We start from the raw sequence: 14,039 nt of genomic DNA on the forward strand, positions 1-14,039 counted from the left end.
TTTGAGCACTTGTGCCCTCCTAGTAGTTCCATACCCTTTAGAATACCACTATTAACTGATGCTTCTCGAGGCCTCCGCTAGATATGCCCAAAGCAATTGTATTACCTCGTTCTTAATTCGTCCATTTCTTGTATGACCACATATAGCATGCATATCTTCGCAACACTCATTTGTTGGATGTGTTGTCTAGACAATATTTTACACCACATAGCATCGCAGGTTTGGTTGTTGTCCTATAAAAAATTGCTTTTTTGGTTTTGTGGAACTTTCTTGTCACATAAGATGTTGAAGGCCTGCCGCCATTTCGTCCACCATGCCTCGATTCTATGGCACACATCCTTGTCGATATTGTTGTTGCTTCGCAGCATTGATCCCAAGTATCGGAAGGTGTCCTCCTTAGGCACTAGTTGTCCGTCTAAACTAAAATCTCAATCTTTGCACCCCATACCACTAAATTCACATCTCATGTACTTGATTTTCTCCTACTATTCAAAGTCCTTTGGATTAAAAAATCTTCCTATAAGCTCCACATCATCAGCAAAGAGCGACATCAAGAAATATCTTCTTGTATATCCTTCGTCACATCATCCATCACTAAGAATGGGCCACACCATATGAAGCCCATTTGCAAAAGCGTCCAAGCGTAAAGCCCATATATATTTGATGCTCAATGCGTTAAAAAGGATCTCCCTCTTTGGTTCAACGAAATTTGTAGGTTTTAATCTATATGATTTCTTGGTATAGAGCCCATTAGTCTAAAGGAATAACTATTGTTAATTTCTATAGATTACTTTCTTATAGTACAATTTCATAGGATTTGTAGTAATCCCTTAGGCCTATTGGAAACTTTTCTTATGTGTTTTTCACAACTGTGACATGTACCTAATCCCTGTAGAATTTTTGTGGGTTTTTCCTAGGAAAACGCTTGTTATCAGCCCACCGATCCGGGGCGAAATATCGGTCGTCTTGGCAGACACATACTCCGTTGTCTGCGCGACCGCGCGCTTGGTCGGGTACACCGTACACATCCTGCACCTGTAGCTTTTTTTCTCCTTCACAATTTCTCACGCTGGCTGCATGGTTGTCTGCACTATTCAACAATTTATTATCCTACGGTCTAGGAGATGGCGTGTGAGGATGGCGTGTGAGGATGGCGTGTGAGGCAGATGCTGATGTAGCCTTTTTCTCACACTTCTTTATGTGCATAGACCAACATCTAAAAAGCTCCACTTCATTCACACCGTGTGTGTACACCAATATTTTACCAACAACCAAGAGATGACGTGTGAGGTTTGCTCTATGTATCCATATGAATATATTTTTATTAAAACAAATTGGACACACCTGCGGAGCTAGGCGCTCTGCTCGCCCGCATCTATTCACGCGTAGTTACCTACTTCAGCTTTTCGGGTATCTGCTAAAATATGTTTTCGGTCATGGTGCTCCGATGACTCGGTCCTAAGCAACGGGACCTCAAGGGGGTTGCCATCGACAATGTTGTACATGTGATTTCAATTTATAACAAACATGTATGAGTTTTGTTTCATAATCACAGGCGATAAGTTTGCAAGATTTATATGCAATTGCTATAAGTTAGTGTGTTCCTCAAAAAAAATCGATCATACGTGGTTCCAAATTGTAACGAACATATATTATTTTTGTTTAAGAAACACACACAAAATGTTCTAATATTTATGGAGGTTCGCTACAAATTTCTTTTTTCCTAGGATTTTTCTGATGTTGTATACATGTTTATAATTTGTAACAAACCCGTATGAGTTTTGTTGGGAAATAACATGCGTGATGTTGTAATGTTTTCTAGGTGGTTTGCTACAAGTTATGTTTTTTCTTGGATTTTTCGATGTTAAGAAAGTTGTTTCAAAATGTAACAAAATTATATGCGAGATGTTGTAAATTCATATGCGAGATGTTGTAAACTTTTTGGATAAGCATTTGTTGTAATTGCTTGTGATTTTTATTGTAATGGTTTCTAATTTTTATGGAAATTGCTGTTAATTTTTGTTACAAATAAATTAGCGGGAAAATGGTGTTTATCCACCTTTTTATTGGTGCAGAAACATGTTTTTGTTGTATATGATTTTATTAAAATACTAAGTTATTTTTTGTTGCAAACCAATATGCACATTTTTTGTGGAAACCATCGTAGCTTAGTCTTGCCGGATGAGCAGCTACAAATTTCATGTAAACTCTGTCCGTGACCTTAGCTTTGGAGCAGTCACATCAATCAAAAAGCATAGAAAATGTGAAGCCGTCAACCTTAAATGCATGTAGCAGCCTACGGCAGCCTAAGTAAGAAACAGTGCAGTGCCGCAGTATAGTATGCATCCAAAGCATGCAACACAGCAACCTCGGGTCCACCAACGTGCGAAAGCTTCCAAAGCAAGGATAGTTTTGGCCGTACGATGCGGAACCAACGTCTGTCGTGCGACCAATCTGCGCGCAGGAATCAGTCGCCTGACGCGTAGCACGCGCCTTTTTCCTATGGTGCAACCAACCTATTTCTGGTAATGTTTCATGTGTTCTCGATTAATGTAGGATTCCATTTGTCATGACATTCTATTTATGTGTTTTTGATATTCACATGTTTTCCAAATCCTGGAAACTAAAGAGGCCCTTTGGCGCATGTACGGTAAGCCCGTGTACTCCATGCATGGGCTTCTAACCTTATTCAGGACAGGACTAATTTTGGTGCCATTGATTCTTCTTAAGGTTCTTCTTTGTTAGTCCGTGTTTTTTACGATGTCTGTGGTTGCTCTCTCATAGCCTTTCATAAAGATATCACAGGAAATTTAAGCGAGAGTTTGATGGGTCCTTCATGGATGAATCAGAAAGAAACAAATGTCACAAATTGATAAGGTACAGTTTCATTTCGTGTTAAAAAAATGAGTTCCTCTTGATGCAAGAATTGCCTTTCCTTGATATTGTACATGGTGCATATATGACTATAAGAGGATCCATAAAAGACCATATACAACAAGGGTACATTATCCCAAAGTGCTCCATCTTTTTTTCGCAAAAAAAAAAGTGTTCCATCTTTCTAGGGAAGATGATCCGTTCCAAGAGAAAAAGGTTCCAAAAAATATGTTTGAGATGGAACAAGTGCCCGTGGTAAATTAGATTGATTTCAGTTGAGTTATACACAAGGAGTGCTTATGAGCTCTTAATTTCTCGTGGAGGCTCAGAATAGATAATTCGTTCATTTCTAACAGATCGCATACGCGGATCACTTGAGGGAGATTCTCGTCACTTTTTTTTAGTTCTAACCAAAACCTTTCAAGTATGATGAGAATACGCATCCCCCACACCCACTAATCCACTGCATTATTTTGAAAGCGTCGTCATAATATTAGACCTGTTCAAGTCCTTCTCAGCGTTAGTCACATTACAAATTCAGAATAAGTTTTGTCTGTAGCACTACTGTACGTCACTTGGCAGTTGGCTGATCGTGTAATCTCGATCGACAGTCCCTTTTGAAGAAGAAAAACACGGTTTCTAGACGTGCAGTCTAGCATGGAATCAGATCGAGCACTGAAGTCTTCGATGTCGCTATCGTGCCAATTTTCCATATCTCTCCACTTACAAACCATTGGTCCTCACCCAGACTTTTGGTTTAAACCAGAGCCTTTGAATTCTCAAACAGACTAGGCCGGGGTGACAGGTGATCTACGAGCAGCAAGGATACTGAGACAATTCCTAGGGAAATCTGCTATGGCGGAGGTCATCTTCTCGGCGGTTGTCGGAGAGTTGGCCGGTAGGGTGATATCTCTTCTCGGTGGCCAGTTCAAGGGCCAAGAGCGCAGCCAAGCCAAGCTCCGACAGATTTGCCATATGCTCGTCAAGGTTCACAGCGCAATAGAGGAGGCTAGAGGGAGGCAGATCACAAACTATGGCACCCTCGAGTGGCTCTCGGAGCTCAACGATGGTTTATACGAAGGCTGCTACTTGCTCGACACGGTCGGATGCAGAGAGCAGGAGAATGAAGATGAGCTTGCTGACAAGGTAGTCTCACAGCCTTTCTCCTTCTCCTTGTTCAATCCTGCAAAGCGCGTGCGCGTAGCAGTGTACAGCGTCAAGAGCCTGTTGTGTCGCCATGACGTTGGTGTTGATGAGAAGATCGATACCGTGGTGCAGATTTTGGAGACCATCTCCGGTGATCTCAAGGAGTTCATGATGCTCCTTCACAACTGACAGCCGATCCATCGTCCTTTAGCCACTAATATCTTCGTTGAAGGTCAGACATTCGGCCGACATGTCGAGAAAGAGAGGATCATCAACTTCTTGTTGCACGATGGCGGGTGTGCTTCCGATTGTTGGCGGCATGGGAGTTGGGAAGATCGGACACGGATTAGTAGTGGTTGTTCACACAGAATCTGATGCAGAGTAGCAGGCGAGGATAGCTACGTAATTAAGTGCAATCGCCCCCATGACTGGTTCGCGCAGAGCTGAATGCTCTGTGGTTGAGCGATATTGTTGATTTTTTTTTTCTTGTACTCTTTGGTGACTGTAGTCTGTATGAGCTTGTTTGTCTTGCTTCTCTGCTATAGGCATAAAATTGCCTCAACATCCTTTGCCGATGGCATGACGCAAACGAGGTGGAGTTCCGGTGGCGAGAATCTCAAGCTAGCCACCTTCTGAAGGAGAACGGTAGTGTCAGTGGCACAAATATTCTCCTGCAGAGAAGACTCTTAACGGAACTTCTAACTGGACAACCAAGCTAGTACTATCAAAGCTACGAGGACCATATAAGACACTCACAACTTGTCATTGTTCAACACATCATGCGCCACCTTACAGATACTAGATTTAGATGTGCGCCTTGGCGCACGATCCCGTGGAGCTCGTGTCGATGTAAGAAAGATAAAATTAACTGCATTTCTTAGGTTTTAAAAAAAAGTTCTTGCTAGAACTAAATTAGGACACTCAGAGCAGCAAATTGCTAAAAGTGATAATCGGTAAATAGGAGGAGTTGTGGAGATAATTTGAAGAGCTTCATTTACAAAAACTTTTGGAGTTCAAAGCAAACTAATTAGCGATAGAATATAATAATAGTTGCAACAGAAAACTATCAGTCATCTATTCAATATCATGGTAGCATAAGACTGTTTCTGAGCACTATATTGGTAGCAACAATTTTTCAGCTCGTTCTTGTATAGGTTTATTTATAGCTTAATGACCATTAATCCATAGGTACGAATGGAGCGACAAATCTCTAATTTTGCAATAAAACTGAAGAGTCGAAACACGGTAACAAACTGAGAAATCATGAAACAATACATCCATTCTATCTATAAATGTTCCAAGCATACCCGGCCAACCAGGCTATCCAAAGGGAGCAAATCCATCTGATCCGTCCATTTCACCTGTACAGTAAATTTTGGTTCCCACTTTTGACTGCAGCCGTCGGATGCGGTAATTTTTTTCTCACTCGCTGCTTCCTTTGGTAGGTCACTGACGGCTGGGACCAAGAGTGTGCGGGACCAGCGATCAGAGTCAGCGACACTGCTCGTTTCAGGTCGCTCAGATAGCACATGGCAGTGAAAACCTAGATCGAGCCAATCCTAATCCCCTCCCACTTCCAGCCTCATTCTCTCCTCCCCGCACCTCCTCCTCTCCTCCCCGAGCCGCCGCCGTCATCGTGCCTCGCCCCCTCGCCCCTCCTCCGAGACCCCGAGCCGTCGTTGCGCCTCTCTCCCCCGACCTACCGAGCGCCGGAGGTGGAGGAGCAGCGAGGGGCGGCCATGGAGGGCATCTCCTCCTCGTGCACAAGCGGTTATCCTCGTTGGGGCCCTGAGGTGGAGGCGTCGCTCTGCAATGCGCCGGCGGCGAGGACTGGACTTGGAGGAGTCGCGACGGCGCGGGGGGAGGTGTTGCAGGAGGTTGCTGGCCTCAAAACCCTAGCCGCTGCCTTTGCCTCGTCGTCCCTGTTCTCCTCGAGGAGGAGCTGGTCTGGAGGCGCTCAAGGAGCTCGAGCTCCGCCGTGCGTCCCCGGCTCCATGGAGACCAGCAGAAGCGGCGCTCGACTGCAGCTCTGCCCCGACCCCGATCCAGGGCAGCCCGGGAAGCGGACCCCGACCACGGGTGCGTCCACGGCCTCCTCTACTGGAGTAGGCCGACGCCCGTGAGCAGCGTGGGTTAGGGACCTCGACGTTGGCCTCTACATCGAGCAGGCGACCTCGACATCTAGCAGCGAGCACCGGTTCCGATCAGTCAGGACTAGATGCGATGCATCTGCCGTCTCTGTTGCCCAGCCGGGTGCCAAGTAGGTGTCCTGCAACTTCAGTACGTATTCCTTCTATTGCGTGATCTTTTTCAACCTTCGTTTTTTTTCTGGCTTGCAGATGGCTCCACGGGGCAGCATTTTGTGAGGTGACGTTGATGCTTGCCCTTCTCTTGGAGAATACTTGATAATTTCCTAATCCCCTAAACATGCCTTGGCATTGGATGGATCAAGGAGCAGGTTACAGTTTATGTTTTTGGTCAAAGTTTCCTCTATTTTTCTGCTCTTAGCCTCTATTACAGTCTGTTCTATCTTGCTACACATTGGATCCTGCTGCGAGTTGTATTTACTATTTACTATTATATAAAAATCAGCCATGTGCAAGCAACGGAGCTTAATTTGTACAGGTAGGTAGATGTAATCCTTCATCTTGTGTATCCAAAATGAGCAGATTTCTGTTGGAGATTATTACTTGTTAATTGGTTATTTTTGCTTGCACCGTGCGGTTGGCCATATCGACTACCGAGAAGGCTCGGTTGGTGTTGGATGTGATGTCTTGGTGGGATATGTTTTTCTATTGGATGCCTACGGTAACTACGGGATGCAAAAAGAACTTTGCGAGCGAGGTTTATCCAATTATGACCCTCTATTTCCCATACTTGATAGAAGTGAGAAAATGTCAATAGTCCGAGCTTGATATTTGATACTAATCGCCATATTCTATATGACGTATGTGCAGTCCGGGGACTCTATCACGAGTTGCTCAATGTAACCTTCGCAATGGGCGGCGGCTGCAGCACGGTGAAACAATTCTGGTGAGAATTGATTTTGCTCGTTGCATATCAAATAATTAGAAAATACTTTTTGTTGCTTTAGCAGCACCAATTTATTTTTCCTTCATCCTCCTATTTTAAAATTTTCTGTCAAAAGCGGAATGTCCATATAGCCCAAGCTTGATATCTGATACTAATCATCTTATGTTTCTATATGACGTGCTTGCGGTACAGGTCCACTCTCTCGAGTGGCTCGACGTGTCCTTCGCAATCAGTGGAAGCTACTGCATGGTAAAACAACTCTGGTACTAATTACTTTTGCTGGTTTCATATCAGATAAATGATAAAATATTGTTTGTTGCTTTAGCAGCACTAATTTGTTTTTTCTTCATCCCCTGTTTTAAAATATATTGTCAAGGGCAGAATGTCCATTGCAACACGACCGTTCAATCATCATTGATAATTAAAAACACGGTAGTATGGCTGAGAAGTGTGGATGGTCAATGGTCGTGCCCGAGTAGCAGGGTTTGCATTATTCTATATATTATGGGAGATGGGCTGTTGATAATAAGATATGTAGGAAAAGAGACTACCCTATAATTTAGATAGTGTATAGGACTCTGAGTGCCTTGTTGTCTCAATAACATTTGTATTATGTTGGTGCGTAATTTTGAATCATGTTCATTCTGTAATATGGTTTGACTTTTGAGCTCCATATTTTCTAAAATTCCATGTAAGCCTGGTAGAAGATCTTGCGTTTTCTTATTTGGTATACATGATATGATGTGTACTCCTTTCGGTACAAAAATCAACAAATGGATTTGAGAATTAAATGTAACAATGGATTCACACATTCCCCATCTGTCACATAATAATCCAACATTTCATTATAGAAAATAATGTGGTTAACTTTAACATTGATCCGGGCTCACCTTCACCTCTTCCTATGCCTTTGTGTAACAAAACCTATTTATTTGGCGATTTGGATCATTTAGTGAGATGTCGAATAAGTTTGGTTCTATTCAACTTCCCATTTAGTGAGATGTGAGAATGCCTTTGTGTAACAAAACCTATAATATATGTAGTCATATTATTGTGAATATTACTGCATGAATTGTTCTTTTGATCGAACTATTTCCGGTCACACTATGTCTTGGATTAGTTACTAATTTGTCTCTATTGTATGCTTAGCCAAAAAGAAGACAAGGTCAAGTGGAACCGACTCGGCGAGGAGTATATGTGAAAGATAGACTTGACTTTACATTAGGCCATTGATCAAATAACATCTTCGTTTGGGAGGGGAGCAATAATGTGGCTTGGCTGCTGCGAAAGTCGCAGAGAAGTACTCGTTGTGTCTCTCTGGGTCTTTCTCTCTGGATCTTGCACTAGGGATCATTAGGCTTCCAAAGGTATGCATTCCCGGTTTCCCCTATGTCTATGGAAGTTCTTTGAGCGGAAGCTCTTTTGCATTCCTTCGTGATTATTCATTACATAGTGTCATTAGCAATCCGTAATCTATTTGGTAACGGAAAGGGTCTTTTCACATTTAGCTTTAGTCGGCGAGTCCAATTTTTTGTAATTGCTTATGATGCTTTTGTAGTGATGTATTTTGTTTTGTAAAGGTAGCATGCCATTACTCTTTGGTGGGACGTGTTTTAGATGTGTATGGTCCGGAGGCTTCGGGGAAGACAACTCTTGCTTCGATGGACAACTCTTGCATTCTTTTCACAAAACAATCTAATATTGAATGTTGCCTTTTAGAAATCTGGAATTTAGTTGGTTACAGATTTATATACTATTAGTAAACCTTGTCTGGCGAGTTAGATATAGGCTCATTTAGGTTTTTTTTGTCCTTGTACTTGCTTGACGAAGTAAAATTTTACGATATGGTCGGTCGAAGTTGCCTACGATGTTTTTGGTCCAAGAAGAAGGGGTAGATGCAAATGCATTACCTTGACCACAAAGCAACATTGCAAAATGCTAAATGCTAATACGATAATTATTATTTTTTCCTTTACTTGATACAATATAGGATCCTTAAAGCAAGTGCATCATTTTTACTTAAACACATTCCACAAATTTACTGCTCGAAGAGCCCATCTTAAAGGTCTTGTACATGAACACTCCAGGTTAGTAGATAATGATATTTCAATTTCCGAAACTTTGTTTGCGCAATAGTTTTTAATGTGATATGTCTAAGGAGGAACAAAATTTTAAATGATCTGAGGGTACGATATCATATGGTTTCAAAATTGTTCCACATTTAGTTATTTTCGCAACCCAGAGAAGGTTTTCAATATAAATGAATAATTAAGTAGATCCCTGGCTATGCTTTGGTGGACTCCAGAGGCAAACATGTACCTCGAGATAGGTGGATGGCCGTTCGAGGGGTTTTGAATACACGAGCATTACAACATGATATTGTGATTAGTAGTGGAAGGAGTGCAGAAACTTATTATAATGCTACCGTTTAGATACTTATAACCATGCTATTCTGCAGATATAAGGTTCTATCTCTGTTCGCAATGCATTATATTATTCATTTGTGCCCTGTTGGTATCCCTTAGATAGTTCCCAATGCTCATTTCCGCGGGCACCCTGTCCGTCAATGAACGCCTCATATCTCACATTTTCCAAAGAAGTTAACTTGTGGTTTGTTCCAGGGGTCCCCTATATTCTATTTCTATTTGGTATGCCTTCTAGCGTTCATATGCTCCATTACAATTGCCTCTTATAAAACATTGTGATTCTTTTTGGCTACCATAGGTATCGTCCCCTTTTCTTTCTCTTTATTTCTAGATGTTTAGATGGATTCGTGTTGATCCGAGATGTTACCTTGTGGTATTGTTCTTCCCTTTTTATCCCGGGACGTGATTCTATCCTCCCCTTCTCTTTCTCTTTATTTCTAGATTTTTAGATGGATTCTTCTTGATCTGAGATGTTTACTTTCTTCCCTTCTAATACTAGGATGTGATTCGTTTTGCTAAGATGAGTTGGCAGCACTTTAATGGACCTGGCCATTGATTTACGATGTTATATTGCCTCATATGTTTCAAATTTGCTAATGTTTTTTCTCTACTTGACGTCTTGAATGCTTTACACATGTTGAGGTTTTACTTTGAAGATTTGGGTTTGGGTGGCCCAAGATTTCTACGATGTTGTTGATAACGACCAACATCGGTACGGGAGGATTTAGTGCTTATCTCTTCCGTAGGTGAATCTTCCTCTATTTTATTATTTTGTTATGAATGCTAATATAATAACCATTCCTTGATTTTCCATCTTGAGTGTGCATATGCATTTCCTAATAGCTTCTTATGTTGCTTTAACAAGGATTGCATTAGTTGAATAAGGTTTTAAGTAAATATTGTATAGGATTATTTTGTTATGAATGCTAATATAATAACCATCCCTTGATTTTTCATCTTGAGTGTGAATATGCATTTCCTGATAGCTTCTATATTTATGTTGCTTGAATAAGGTTTTAAGTAAATATTGTATAGGGTACTTATTTTCCATTGTTTAACTCGCTTATCCTTTCAAGAACTAATAATGTTGCCATACTGACCGTTGTTTTCTATATATGGCGTGTGATTAATTAATTTCTCAATTTTGTGAGTTGCGAATGTCCTTAGAACTGATTTGGTGTTTTCTTTTTGTTAGGATAATTGTTCACTCCAGTTATGAAGTTTCCATATTTAGAGGGCTGACTCATGGTGCTGGATGCCACTTTTGTTTATATCATTTGCCTCATCGTCATTTACGTAAGTTTGTCCTCAACAATCTCTATTGTCAAATGCTCTTAGAGGATTTATGTACTTATTCTTGGGTTTCGATCACGAGTCTAATAAAAAAAATAAGAATCTTGTAGTCAATCTATTCTTGCTTGCATATTTGTTTGTTGCTTATATGGTTTCTATTCATAAGAGTAGTGTAGTCAAGCCTTTACGAAGAGCTGCTACATAATATAGTGAGAGCATTCATATCCACGAGTGAAGCCGGTGATACTTTGTGACTTGGGTGTGAAGCTAAGCTAACTTGTTTAAAATCCTTACGACAAGCCTAATGCACTCTTTTCCTAGCTTAGATCCGGTGAAGATGCTTAGCTATGATATCATGTTTGTGTTTAGGTCATATATATAGCCTGAATCCATGCTTTGTGTTAGGTCATATGTAGCTCTGAATGCATGCCTTTTTCCTCTTAAAATATCTTACTTAATCCAGGAACACTTCCTTATTTAGTAGGAATTCCTTCCCTTCGCCACATCTTGTAATTTGTAAGTGATGTCCGTTCCATGTAATTTGGTGTTCGAGGTTAAAATTGGTAGTTGCTTATATTGATAGGGACGAGTTCGACACGGCTTGAATGCTTTAGTCCTGTTTTCCCCTTCTGCTATTGTTTATCATTAGAGCTGAAAATTGTTTCTCAACCGGAAGGAAATACAATTGCGTGGTTCTCTTAGTTTCATGTAGAGATGTTTTATACCATGGATCTCCGGCCCTAATCATTTGTGTGATGTATTTGTACATTTATGGTAAGTGGGATGATAGTCCACGAATGATTCGATAGCAGGAAGTTATTTATTCGTTGACACGCTCTGTAGGTGTTATTATTTTTCTCGAACACATGCCAAAGCATGTGCCATTATATATTAGAAGAAGCCGTAGAGAAGACGGGAGCATACAAGAGTAGCACGGCTACCAAAAACAAAAAGCGAGAGAAATCAAAAGAAAGAGAAAGAAAGCTGCAGAGGGCTAACTTAGTTAGACCTAGGGTTCCTCAACAAGGCTAACATCAGGGGGTCTAGCATGTAAAGGCAACTGACGTAGCGTCTTAGCGCCGGCTAACGACCATTGACAGGCTTCATCTAGGATGGGCTGAACTAAGACGAGATTACTTTTTAGATAATATAGGAAATTGTCATTTCACACTCTTTGGTTTCTGAATGGTATTTCACAGGGAGTGAGTGCCGTAAATTTCACATGCCAGGGTCAGTACATATCACTCTGTTTTATTTCACATGCCCATTGTCCTTTTCTTTTCGCTCTGTTTTATTCTTCCCAAATTTTCCACAAGGTTATTTATTATATTTAGAAAATATGGTATTACATATGCATTGTTGATTGCATCTTTTCTCTTTCGATCTATATCTCAGATGTTCCGAGACTTAGATACTAGGAAAACCTCTTGGATAATTAGGTCTTGAAACTGAATCTAAAAGAAGGTTAATGTCACCTACCTATTAACCGAGTTCACATATAGCATATAGTAGTCATTGATGACCCTGTTATTTTTAGGAAGTTAGATGTGTTAGCTATCACCACCGAGTACAATTGGCATGGTGGCTGCAGAATCAAGGGCCATAAGGGAGCCTCGTGTTGTTCGGAAGACAACCAAGGTTGGCATCTTTTTAATTCTTATCGTTGGTGCAAGTAAGGTCAGAAGGATGCTAAAGGAAATCCAAATCCAAGGTCGGTTCAATGACTTCACGTGTCACTCAGTCTTATTGTTTTGAGGAGCTACTACAAATATACCCACCTTGTCTGTTCAGTAGGCAAGCATGTGGAAAGGGCGTCATATGATGTGAACTCTGTTATCATGACAAAGAGGGAAGGGCACAACCATGAAGTTCGAGCAGCCAGAAATAGCGGGCACGTGAGCGATGGTTCTGTAAGTGCTCTCAGAGGCCAACTGGAGTCATTCAACTTCCTCTTCAGGAATGGCAGACTACGATCTGCCTTCCCACCTACAAATGCAGCATGGCCAGCTAACCGATTGATGATTTGGTATATTACGAGTTAGGCCCAGTTTATCACTTTCTTCCGAGTTTATGGCCTCTTTGTGATGCCTTTTTCCTTTGCCTGCTATAATTTATGTGTTAATACTCTACTTGGTTCATTATACTCCAATCTAGAGGTTTTCCAATACTGCGATGGAGTTAATTTTCAGAATCTTGTTATGTTAAGGAAAAACAATGTAGTTTACACAGTTCAGAAATTCTCAATTTGCATAAAATATATTATGTGTTACTTGCGAAACTAATTTGGGGTACTCGCATTAGAAAATGAATACCCAGCCATTATGTGGGGTTAACGATTGTATGTCTTCAAATAAAAATACGGCTATTATGTGTTCTTATTGTGCTACTCACTTCAAGAAAGTGGATACTCGACTAATATGTGACCGAAACAACTCTAGACAAACTAATGGATCTTTCGGTGACCGTTTGAGCTTTCGTTGTCCATATTTCTTTTATTGAGTTACACATCATTGAGACTAAAGCATGTGTTTAAGTCACATGGAGTTGACACAATATAGTTATTGTTATATCAGTATAGAAACTCTTTTTTTCTTTGAGGAATCAGTATACAAACTCTTGGCTGACAAGTGTGCTTCCATTAACGGTAATTTATGACAGTCCCAGGTTTTGGTCACTTGAGTAATACAAAGTTACGAAAAACGATCAGACAGAACTTAGTATTATTAAATCTATGCTTCATATGAAAACCAAGTCTGGTGTGATTCTGGTACTATCTTAGGCACAAGATACATCATTAAGTTACCTTACCTTAATCTTTAAAGTGTATATTTTGTTTTCTAAGTGTATTGATGGCTTTCAGCAGATTGCATTATCGTTATTTCTGAAATACATTTCTTTAAGATTTCCTATTATTTCACTGGATGTATTGTGTTATGATTCTGAATTGACAACATATTAGTTTAGGATTCTGAAATGTTTAATCGGTTTTGTCCTCTAAGTGTTGGGTAAAACATTTTTTTTGTCTTTCTACTCATAATAAGTAAAAAACATTTTTCTTGGATTTAGTGATGTTCTTTTATGCTTCTTTTATGATGCTAGCTCTTTTGGTAAGAACCATAATTTGGTGGGGGAGCTTATACAAAAGCATAAAAACTAAAAAAAATAGTACGAAATACCAAAATAATTTAATTTCAGGCTAATTCTTAATAAGCCAAAACTTATGATTTTAAATTCTGACTTGATTACGCCATTTGCGCGATAGCGCAA

The 14,039-nt window shown here is 40.5% G+C and overlaps 1 long non-coding RNA gene across 1 annotated transcript; it reads left to right on the forward strand.

Moving 5' to 3' along the window:
- Window positions 1-10,090: 10,090 nt before the first annotated feature.
- On the forward strand, window positions 10,091-12,339 carry LOC124701035. Its single transcript, XR_007001903.1, has 3 exons — window positions 10,091-10,221; window positions 10,675-10,775; window positions 12,310-12,339. It is a non-coding gene; the product is annotated as an uncharacterized LOC124701035 (long non-coding RNA).
- Window positions 12,340-14,039: the final 1,700 nt, after the last annotated feature.

This window comes from Lolium rigidum, chromosome 3, assembly GCF_022539505.1.
Source record: "Lolium rigidum isolate FL_2022 chromosome 3, APGP_CSIRO_Lrig_0.1, whole genome shotgun sequence".
Taxonomy (NCBI): domain Eukaryota; kingdom Viridiplantae; phylum Streptophyta; class Magnoliopsida; order Poales; family Poaceae; genus Lolium; species Lolium rigidum.